Genomic DNA, 11,055 nt, shown 5'->3' on the forward strand with positions numbered 1-11,055 from the left:
GGAGAGCTGCATCAAACCAGCCTCTGGACTGATGACCACAACAACATGATTAAAGATAGGTAGTCAGGATTTTCGAAAGCTGTTCGTCACTGTGTCAAATTGTCCGCAAGTGAACAACCTTATGTATGAAGTTGTTTCACAAACAGCACTGCCTTGTACATTTCTTGACCAACAGAAAACGCTACTGGACGAGCAATGTTCAACACAAATGAAAATAACATGAGAGTACTCGAACGAAATAAACAAAAACTGATTTCTCAGGCGGGATCAGTAGCACTGTAAGATTGCATTTGCCAACAGGAAAGAATAGTTTGGTCTTTTTCAGTTGCCTATATTCCGTTCCTGCACAGTGTCAACATGTTTATTATCGAACTGGGCATTATTAATATTAGAAGTTGGCAAATGCCTTTCCTGTAACGATCCTCTTAGCCCCTCCCCCTCCCCTTCCAGGACGGAATTTGTGGAGTCCAACTGTCCCGAACTGTTTGCGTGCAGTGTTATCCACGTGAAAGTGTGCGAACGGTTTCTGAAACTGGGGCGGGACGTGGGTACCAGTCCGACATCCACCTTACGGGATGTAGGAATAGTGCCTGGAATACACAACCAGGTTGATTCGACCTGTGGCCGGTGCGCCTGTTCCATTTCGGAAGCAGCGTGTTAACACGCAGGGCTATCGGGGCGGGAAGCAAAGTATCTTCCGATGATAGCACGGAAATGCAACACTATCTTCCACCTGGTGTACTGAATCCTAGTCCTCTTTAAATGTAGATAAATGCAAGAGAATTCCCATAAGAAAGATAAAGAGCGTGGCAGTGTCCGACATTAAAATTAGTGGGGGCCGTCAGTTCATTTAAATGTCTATCGGTTAATACTTCGCTAAGCGATACGAAATATAGGGAAAGGCTGTTTTTGGATGGGGAGCTGGAGAAAGTGAATTCCCAGGTGAGCGCAGTCCATACTCGTGTGTAATAGGGATGATCAAGGAACTTAAATTGGAAACTATAGAAGGAAGATGGTGTGCTTACACTACTCTACATAATTATTGTTGTTGTGGTATTCAATCCGAAAACTGGTTTGATGCAGCTCTCCATGCTACTCTATGGGAACATCATCTCCGAATAACTGCTGTAACCTGCATCCTTCTGAATCTGCTTACTGTATTCATCTCTGTCTCCATCCTTTATTTTTATCCCCGAAACTTCCCACCATAACTAAATTGGTGATCCGTTGATGTCTCAGAATGAATCCTATCAACCGATCCCTTCTTCTAGTCAGGTTGTGCCGCAAATTTGTTTTCCCAGTTCTGTTCGATACCTTCTCATTAATTACATGATTTACTCATCTAATCTTCAAAATTCTTCTGTAGCACCACATTTCGAAAACTTCTATTCTTTTCCTGCCTGAACTATCCATATTCCACTTCGTGCACGACTACACTCCGGACAAATATCTTCAGAAAATACTTCCTAAAACTTAACTCTACATTAGATGTTAACAAATTAGTCTTTTTCAGACACGCTTTTCTTGCCATTGTCTACTTTTATATTTATATCCTCTGTACTTCGGCCATTATCAGTTATTTTGCTACCCAAATAGCAAAACTCATCTATTGCTCTTAAGTATCTCGTTTCGTTATCTAAATCCCTTAGCATCATCTTATTTAATTCAACTACATTCCACTAAGCTTGTTTTGCTTTTGTAGTTCATTTTATTTGCTCCTTTCAGGACAGTGTCCATTCCGTTCAACTGCTCTTCCAAGTCCTTTGCTGTCTATCAGAATTACAATGTTATCGGCAAACCTCAAAGTTTTTATTTCTTCTTCCTGGATTTTAATTACTTCCCTGAACTTTTCTCAGGTTTCCTTTACTGCTTGCTCAATGTACAGATTGAATTACATCGGGGATAGGCTACAACCCTGTCTCACTCCTCAACCACTGCTTCCCTTTCCTGCCCCTCGACTCTTATTTTACACCTGCTACCTTCAGAATTTCGAAGAAAGTATTTCTAGTCAACATTATCAAAAGCTTTCTCTAAGTCTACAAACGCTGTAAACATATATTTGCCTTTCCTTAGCCTATCTTCTAACAAGTCGTACGGTCAGTACTGCCTCGCGTATTCCTACATTTCTCCGAAATCCAAACTGCTCCTACCCGAGATCAGTTTCTACCGATTTTTTCATTCTTGCGTAAAGAATTCGTGTTAGTATTTTCCAGCCATGACTTATTAAACTAACAGTTCGGTAATTTTCACACTGTCAGCACCTGCTTCTTTGGAATTGGAATTATTACATTCTTCTTTAAGTCTGAGGGTATTTCGCCTGTCTCATAGATCTTGCACACAAGACGGAAGAATTTTGTCATGGCTGGCTCACTCACGGCAGTCAGTAATTCTGACGGAATATCGTCTAATCCCGGGACCTTGTTTCGACTTAAATATTATAATGCTCTGTCAAATTATTCTCGCAGTATCATGTCTCCTATCTGATCATCTACGTCCTCTTCCATTTCTATAATATTGCCTTCAAGTTCATCTCCCTTGTATACACCCTCTATTTACTCCCTCCAATTTTCAGGTTTCCCTTCTTTGCTTAGGACTGGTTTTCTACCTGAGCTCTTTATCTTCATACAACTGCTTCTTTTTCCCAAAGGCATCTTAATTTTCCTCTAGGCGGTATCTATCTTCTCCTAGTGAAATAAGCTTCTAAGTCCTTACGTTTCTCCTCTAGCCATTCCTGCTTAGCCGTTTTGCACCTCCTGTCAGTGTTTTTATTTCCTTCTGCCTGCTTCATTTGCTGCATTTTCATATTTTTTTCCTTCACTATGTCTTGTGTTATCCAAGGATTTCTACTAGGCCTTGCTTTTATACCTATTTGATCCTCTGCTGCCTTCACTATTTAGTCTCTTAAAGCTACCCATTCGTCTTCTACTGTATTCCTTTCCCCTGTTCTATTCAACTGTTGCCTAATGCTCCCTCTGAAATTCTCAGCAACCTCTGGTTCTTCGAAATTATCCAGGTCCCATGTCCCTATGGGATGGAGTTAGAGAAAAAGAGTTTTCGAGCCAGACTATGCAACAATTTTATTGCCTCCATCGTACCTTGTGCAGCGATCATAAGATTAAGTGAGAGGTTAGAGCGCTAGGCATTTTTTCCTCGCTCGACATCCAAAAATATAACAGAGCTTTGGTTTCCAACCTTTTCGAGACTATTACCGCTGAGCGCCATCAGGTATTAGCCACTACCCCCCTCCCATACACCAACCTCAACATTAGCGTCTAACTAAACTTTGGAATCAGAAATTTTCTTCGAACATTTTCATTTTTAAAATCACAAAAGCTAAATAATATTAAAGTTCTGTAAGTGTTTAATAAAACAGCGAAATAATGAGTTTATGAGATGAATCGTACAGATTATATCTAACAGCCTTTTTTATAGACTGATGAAGCAATTCTCAGTGCATCACGAGTGCCCCCTGCAGTTCCTTCTCAGGAAAGAATGCTAACTAACCACATTGAGGACAGACACTTGTAGTAACAGACGCTTCCTCACCAACACTCCTCTGCCTACGGACCCTTTTTTTCACCCATACTCTACACTCCCATTAAATACTGCCCAAATTAAAGCGTGTGCACAACATTTAGGCCTGTTGTTTGTAAATAGCTTGGTACTTCAACTCCTTACTTCTGAACTGGCAGAAGCTGAAAGACGGCAGGCTGCCAATAACAATAATGTGGGCCCTACTGCAAGTGTTAATAGCCATTACACGAGTTGTGCTGTCAATGTATTAATTCATTTATTGCTATGAAATGAACATTTAAACAATTTCGGACCCATTGTAAGAACTACCTACTACACACAGAAGGCATTTTCATGATTTCAAGCATTGTGATCTGTATGTCTATGTATGTAACACGTGAATTGTGTGAGGAAGATTATGTTCGCACTCCCGTTTCACAGTGTGAAACTTCACCACATTGTGCCCTGCATTAATTCTAGTATTTGAAAAGAAGAACGTAATTATCGGTAATTTATGTAATTGTATTACAGTATTACCTTAATGGCATATAAACAGCTTTTCATACATTTAAAAAGTTACAAAATAAGTTGTAACCCTTATTCTTATTTTAGATAAGAAACAGTGTAGAAAACAGACTTGTTGAAACTTAATTATGAGATTCATTTGCGCGCAATACTTCGACTATTGCACTTGCTATCCTTTACGAATGCGCGCTGTGTGGGGCACAACCGAACTGTGACCACAAACGGTAGCAAAACCTAAAGCGAGTGACTAAGGCAGTTGTCGAAATATTGTGCAGAATAACACGATGCTTACTGTAAATCCTTAGGCCTAACCATGAGAAAACTAATTCACAGGCAAAATACCTTCAGACTTCAAGAAAGAAGGTAAAAATTATTATACGAAACAGCGGTTTTTACAGACGTGAGTATTACCGAAAAACCAATTTCGAAAGTCATGGCGGCAAAATACCGACACGAATTATTTACAGAAAAATTGAAAAACTGGTAGAAGCCGAAGTCGGGGAAGATCGGTTTGAGTTCCGGAGAAATATAGGAAGACCCTAGGAGAGTCGCACCCTACGACTTAACGTAGATGACAAGTTAAAGAAAGCCAAGCTGACGTTTATAACACTTGTTGCTTTAGAGGAAGCTTTTGACAGTGTTGACTAGAATACACTATTTGAAATTCTGAGGTAGCAGAGATTAAATACAGCGAGAGAAATGTTATGTTAACTACAACTTATACAGAAACCTCAGTGCAGTCTTAAGAGTCGAGGAACATGAAAGGGAGGTGGTAGTTGAGAAATGAATGAGACAGGGGGGTTTACCCTAACCCTATGTTATTCCCTCTGTAGATCGAGCAAGCTATAAAGGAAACCAAGGAGAAATTTGGAAAGATAATTACAGTTCAGGGAGAGGAAATAAAAACTGACGTTTGTTGATGACATCGTAATTCTCGCAGAAACGGTAACGAATTTGTAAAATCACTTGAACGGAATGGTTGATGTTTTGAAAACGTTACAAAATGAAAACCAACAAAAATAAAACAAGCATAATAGAATTTAGTATAATTAAACCTGGCAATGCTGAGATAAGTAGATTACAAAATAGGACACACTTAGTAGAGCGGTTTTGCTGTATGGACTGCAAAATAAGTGACGACCGAAGAAGGAAAAGCGTTTCTGACAATGAGGAATCTTAACACAAATATAAATGCAGATGGCAGGAAGTTTCCTTCTGAATGTATTGGTCTGGAGTGCATAGCCCAGTTCGGAAAAGAAACTTGGTAAGTAGCTCAGCCAAGGAGAGAACATAAGCTTTTGAAGTGTGCTGCTACAGAAGAACGCTGAAGATTAAATTGGTAGATCGAGTAAGTATGAGGAGATACTTAACCTAACAAATTTACGGCGTAACTTGATCAAAAGAAGGTATCTACTAATAGGACACATTATGAAGCAAGAAGTAGCAGTCAGTTCGGTAATGGACGGAAGTGAGTAAATTTGAGTAAACGACTGGAAACCATGTTTGGAAGTTCACATCGAAAGTGTGAAATTCTAGGTTAAAGTACGTTTAGGCTTCCGCGAACGCCGAGCTATTTCGAATATGCCCTGTGTTAGAAAAGTTTATAGCCTTCGATGCAGAGCAAGAAGTCCCTGGCTTACAGGATAACACTGTCAGTCCAAGGGACGCGAGCAAACCGTTGTATGCCTGTACTGCACGGTAAATAATGCCAAAGGAAACACTAACACTACAGACATATCCGTCGAAATTTCGTATCTGCATTTTCCAGAGCGTCGATTACTAAACTTCGAAACTTCTTGTTTGTAGTCTTCGTTAAAGCTGCAACGTCAGAGATCTTGCATGGACCAGTTTACGGCGTTAAGAGGAAAATATTCTGGTAGCATCTTTTTATGTGTCAAGGACTTCTGAGAAAATCCTTTCACCGAACCTGCTGCGTTAAATATGACTACAAAAACACTTAAAACTTACTAAATTACAAACGAAAAACATTATTTCGACGTGGATGATGAATCATTCAGATCGCCGAAGTATGCTTGCTATTTAAAAGCCTAGGTGCTATCTGTGTTACGAATAGTAGAAGCTATCCGATTGACCGTGATGTAATTCGGCTTAATTTATTGAAGAAATAATAGAAATCTTCATACATAACTTTTGAACAGCTTGAACTATTATAGTTACCGAAGTTCCCGGCTAAACATCGATGACGTTTTCGACTACGAAATGGAGAAAGACTTGCCACTGTTGAAATGCTACCAGGTTCACTTGGTGTTACTACACTGGTTTCATCCCGCGGTATGCGGCTAAATCATCAACTGTTTTAAGTAGACTAACTCATAGGAAGAATTCTGAAAATGCTTCTGGTACCCACATATGCTGCGAACAGTACTTTTAGTCCTTCCATTTTTAATATAAATTATCAGCGACATTTACCACATACGACTGAAGAGTTTTAGAATATCGAAGTGCTTAATATATCACTGATTTGTTTAGTAAATACGTCAACATTACTGGAGCAGTCTAAAATTTCCGTATGTATACAGCGGGTGGGGGATGAGGTGTACTGAATTCTATCTGCGCCCTGGGGGCAATGGACACACCAGCCATGAACATATTGTGAAGAGCCAGATACAAAATTATGGCTAAAAGTGCTCGCGGGAAATATTTTTTCCACCTTCCAAGAGAATGTACTATTAGTTTTTCTCCGTAAACAGTACTGCGGCTAGTGTTACGCAAATACAGACGTTAACAATACACAGTAACATTAACTGAAACGCATACCCTCACAGCTCTGGTTTAGGAACAAATTTCGCGGCACGAGGTTACTACTAAGAATTTTTTCCTCCCTTACATTGACGTTTACTAAATTTGGTACTTGACATGCGCTTCATGTAAAAGCTGAAAATGTTAAAAATACCTAACTTAATACTTCAAGTAACTCTTGTCGCATGGGCAGTACTACAGTAAAATGACTGGCAGAAATTAACTTTTGTTAACAATGTCAGAAAAAAGTATGTAGAAATTCAGATAAATCCCGAACAAATAATAAAGCTAATAAGATGCAATTCTTTATTGATACTGTAGTTCCCATGGCCAAATTTAAAGCTTAAGCTATAGTGTGTCACGAAGTCCCCCTTCTGGAAAAAGAAATTCCCATTTTTTCCCGTTCGATTGATGTTCAAAGACAAGCTGAGAGTCACTAGCATTTGCAGAGGCCTGCGTTGAGTGAAATATCTTACAGTCGATCAGTTTATATTCTAGTGTTATACTTGGCCGGTATGCCGTTTACTATAGGTGGTAATATTGTCTTTGCTACCTCCGATTAGATTCTTTTGACGTGGGGTCAATAACGAAACAAATCGTCCGAAAAATATCTGACATTCAGTTCTGCTAAACCCGACAGCTCGGTGGATAACAAATCAGTTCTTACCTTACATGTACATGACAGATCGCCCACGCAAATGCGTTTGACGACAACCAGATTATGGACAGAATACTTATCAATTCAAAAGTAAATTACGTTGGATGAACCTATCAAATGCTCAGTAAAAAGAAAAAGTTACGTTCTAGGAATCAGTTTACATTCTCCACTCAAACAGCTACAACAATTATATAAAACCAATGTATATCTATCGCAATTAATAGCCTTTTTAAATTCATTTTCATCATTAGCGATATCATGCTACACTTGGTACAGGAAATAATTTTTTCCTCCGCACACATTTGTGCTATACCGATAAATTCACTGATAATTCATATTTTGTTAACAGGGTAAAAACTCTCGAAAGTGTTTCAGATTTCGCATATTTTTCTGCCAGTGCAACTCACTATTTAGTCTTGTTAATATTCTCTACGTCTACCTAAGTTGTTGTGACTTAATATTACATACGTTCCGTAGAACGCACGCTAAATTACTTCACAGTTCCGTTTAGGACATAATACATTTTACACAATAGTACAGTATTCACACTATTTTACTTTCATTACAGTATGGATAACGCTCCGCTTTCCACGTACACGCTTGTGAACTCAGCTGCCTGTGTGGCTATGACTAGGCGTAGAAATGCCGACACAGGATTGTTGTCACACTGACTCATCTCCCGTATTTGTGTTGTTCCCACTAAACTATGATATGCCAGTACTCGCGGACTTACCTCTGGATTCTGCTTGGTATCTGCTAAGTAAATACACATCCGTCCTCTTCGGCGTTTAATGATCACTGTCTGCGCGGCCGCAACATTGGAAATGTTACACGAACCTTGGATCGTAGCCACGACGTGTATAGTAACCAAGGATTTCAACCGCACTGTACATCGATGTCAATCGAGTTCTCGACTGACTTCAGAGATGGCAGCACGGGTAGCGTTGTATATATAGACGGTTTACGGCGATGCGAGATGACGCTCAGCTGTTGGGCTTAATGTTGTGTTTACGAAGCGGCATATTTGTGATACCTTTGCACGGCGTGTTACAAATATAGTTGCACAAGCAACAAGGCGGAGTGAATGTTTATAGGATTAATACACTGAATTGGCACTATGAACGGTTTCTTTCAGAAGATGAAAGAAATTATAAAGAGAGATTTCGAGTATTTTATGATTTATCCTCTTTATCATTTTTGTAGTAGGTACAAACCGCTGTGCAAAAATGGTGAAGAGGATCAATAAAACAGCACAGGACAGTACAACACAGTATTTGAAATACGTCAGCATAACTCCGTCCATCTTCTAATAACAACTCATTAAAGAGTGCCAATTCAACGTGTTAACGCTATGTAGCTACGTTCACTTTGATTTGTTGCATAAACAATACCGTGCAAAAGTATTACAAATGCGCCTTATCGGACACAGGACATTAACGCCAACAGTTGATGATTACTGTAGCACCGGCGTTAAGAACAAGCTATGAACATAAAAGTACCGTACTTCCCATTTTCTTAGAACAGTATGTAATGTGTATAATACATATACGTAGTATGTAATAATACTTGATGAGAAAATAACACGCGGAATAATTTTGTATGTACGGTACTTAACGAAATGGACAAGATTAACTGGACATAACACCCAATTGTACAAATAGGAACTAGCATTATAAAACAAATTTTAATACATTTAACGGTGCAAAGCATTTGTAGCGTTACGTCATACCAACAGCCAACCAGATACGACCGGAACAGCTACAGAAAAGTCTACAGCTAGAAATGTGTAGACGCAGGAAAAGTCTTTGGGTTCAGGCGATTGGTTACTGATTACCCTACAACGATCAGCAACTTAACAGCGTCAAGTACATTGAGTTGTACCCGAATCAGATGTTAGCATGTTTCGTTTTGGGCAGGTACCAAAAGTATATCAGGTGTTCAGTAATGTCTGGAATTTTTTGAAAAGATACTAGCTAATAATTAAGTACTCTCATAGATCTCCCCATCCACGTTAAATTCTACTTCATCGAGAAGACCTGAACTGTCATAATTATCACTCATCTGAAGACTATCAGATCCTTCATGAGCTGGCTGAAGTTGCTTTCTGGCATTTTTAGAAATGGGCTTATTGGTTGTTTGATTTTGAGTGTCTGGTCAATTTCTGTCCTCTTACTTTTACATTCTAGAAGCTCCTGCTTCTCTGGGGTATCAGTAATAATTCCTGTCCTTCGTTTTTTTTTTTTTTTTTTTTTTTTTTTTTTTCATGCTGAATTGTTGTCTTATAGGTGGCTGTTTTTGAGGACACATTTCCTTTGGCGATGCAAGTGACTTAAACTGTTTAAACAGTTACTAGTTGCAAGCAGACTTACAACTGGAGTAGTGATTGTGTTGTTCGGTGTCTGTTGTATCTGCCCAGTTAGTATCATTATCAGTAATTTACGTCACACTTCCAACTACTGCACCTTTTGCACCATCATGTTGCTAAGATAACTAACCTTTGAAGGGTCTGTCCAGGTATGATGTATTGTTTTGCTGTTGCCAGAACTTTCATGCCATCGTGAATTGCAGTATTCACAGCTTTCTTAATTTCTTCAGCAGAAGTTAGACTGAAAGTAATTTTTCTCTCTCTGTAGTGAACCATTTTTGTTTTCTACATGTATGCTCACTGCGCTCTAGAAAAAACTGCTTGCTATGCCTCGTACCTAATCAACACAGTTAAACACATTTATTCAGTCACAAACAGATGTTATAATTCTGTGTTTCATGTGGTATGAAGAGACAGTACCCATGATAACTTATTACCTTTTCAGTATTTGGTTTCTACCAAACTAAGAGTACAAATCCTTACTACAGACATGGCAAAATTTGTAGAGAAAGATAATAAACCATAAGAGTCACAATTTCAATACTCTAGTATCATTCAGGCATCTAGTTTTTAACAGTCTTCTAAATGTTCAGAATTCGTAGGCTGCATATGCAAATCTATGATGCCATCCCGACAGTCATATATTTTATATAATCAATTAATCACTGTGTCCCAGTATCCTCTAAGCATTTAGGCCAATAAAATTCGTAGAGCCCTAGATTGTCAAACGGCTTTTCTGTGTAAAAAGATATGCCCTCAAAGCAGCCTGCAATGCTGCTCGTTGGATCAGGGTGTTGGGCTAACACACATTCATGTGAATCTTGAACATATATAAGATAATTTTGGACTTAGTTTATTGTGTAAAGCAGTTCTTGGAAGTTGCATTAATAATTATCAGAGACCAAATTTTATAAATTATTTATGCTTCCTGAGCAAGATAGGTTTGAAACTTCCTGGCAGATTAAAACTGTGTGCCAGACCAAGACTCGAACTCGGGGCAGTTTTAATCTGCCAGGAAGTTTCATATCAGCGCACACTCCGTTGGAGAGTGAAAATCTCATTCTGGAAACATAGGTTTGATTCCGTAGATATATTAAATAGCTGTAGTTTCCCCGTATATTGCTAGCTTAATATCTACCTGAGAACACTGATATTTAGCATAGAAATAGACAAATAGTCATCTGTGTGCTGGGAGAATATAGGACTGTTTACAAAGAGCATTTTTATTGAAACT

General features: G+C 38.9%; 1 protein-coding gene across 1 annotated transcript in view; it reads right to left on the reverse strand.

Moving 5' to 3' along the window:
- Positions 1–8,359, reverse strand: part of LOC126162863 (anoctamin-10) — a 338,775-nt gene extending 330,416 nt beyond the window's left edge. The window contains exon 1 of the mRNA XM_049919640.1: positions 8,190–8,359. The gene's annotated coding sequence lies outside the window, so the exon portion shown is untranslated. The remainder of the gene's footprint in view (positions 1–8,189) is intronic.
- Between the last annotated feature and the right edge of the window lie 2,696 nt (positions 8,360–11,055).

Source organism: Schistocerca cancellata, chromosome 2 (assembly GCF_023864275.1).
Source record: "Schistocerca cancellata isolate TAMUIC-IGC-003103 chromosome 2, iqSchCanc2.1, whole genome shotgun sequence".
NCBI lineage: Eukaryota > Metazoa > Arthropoda > Insecta > Orthoptera > Acrididae > Schistocerca > Schistocerca cancellata.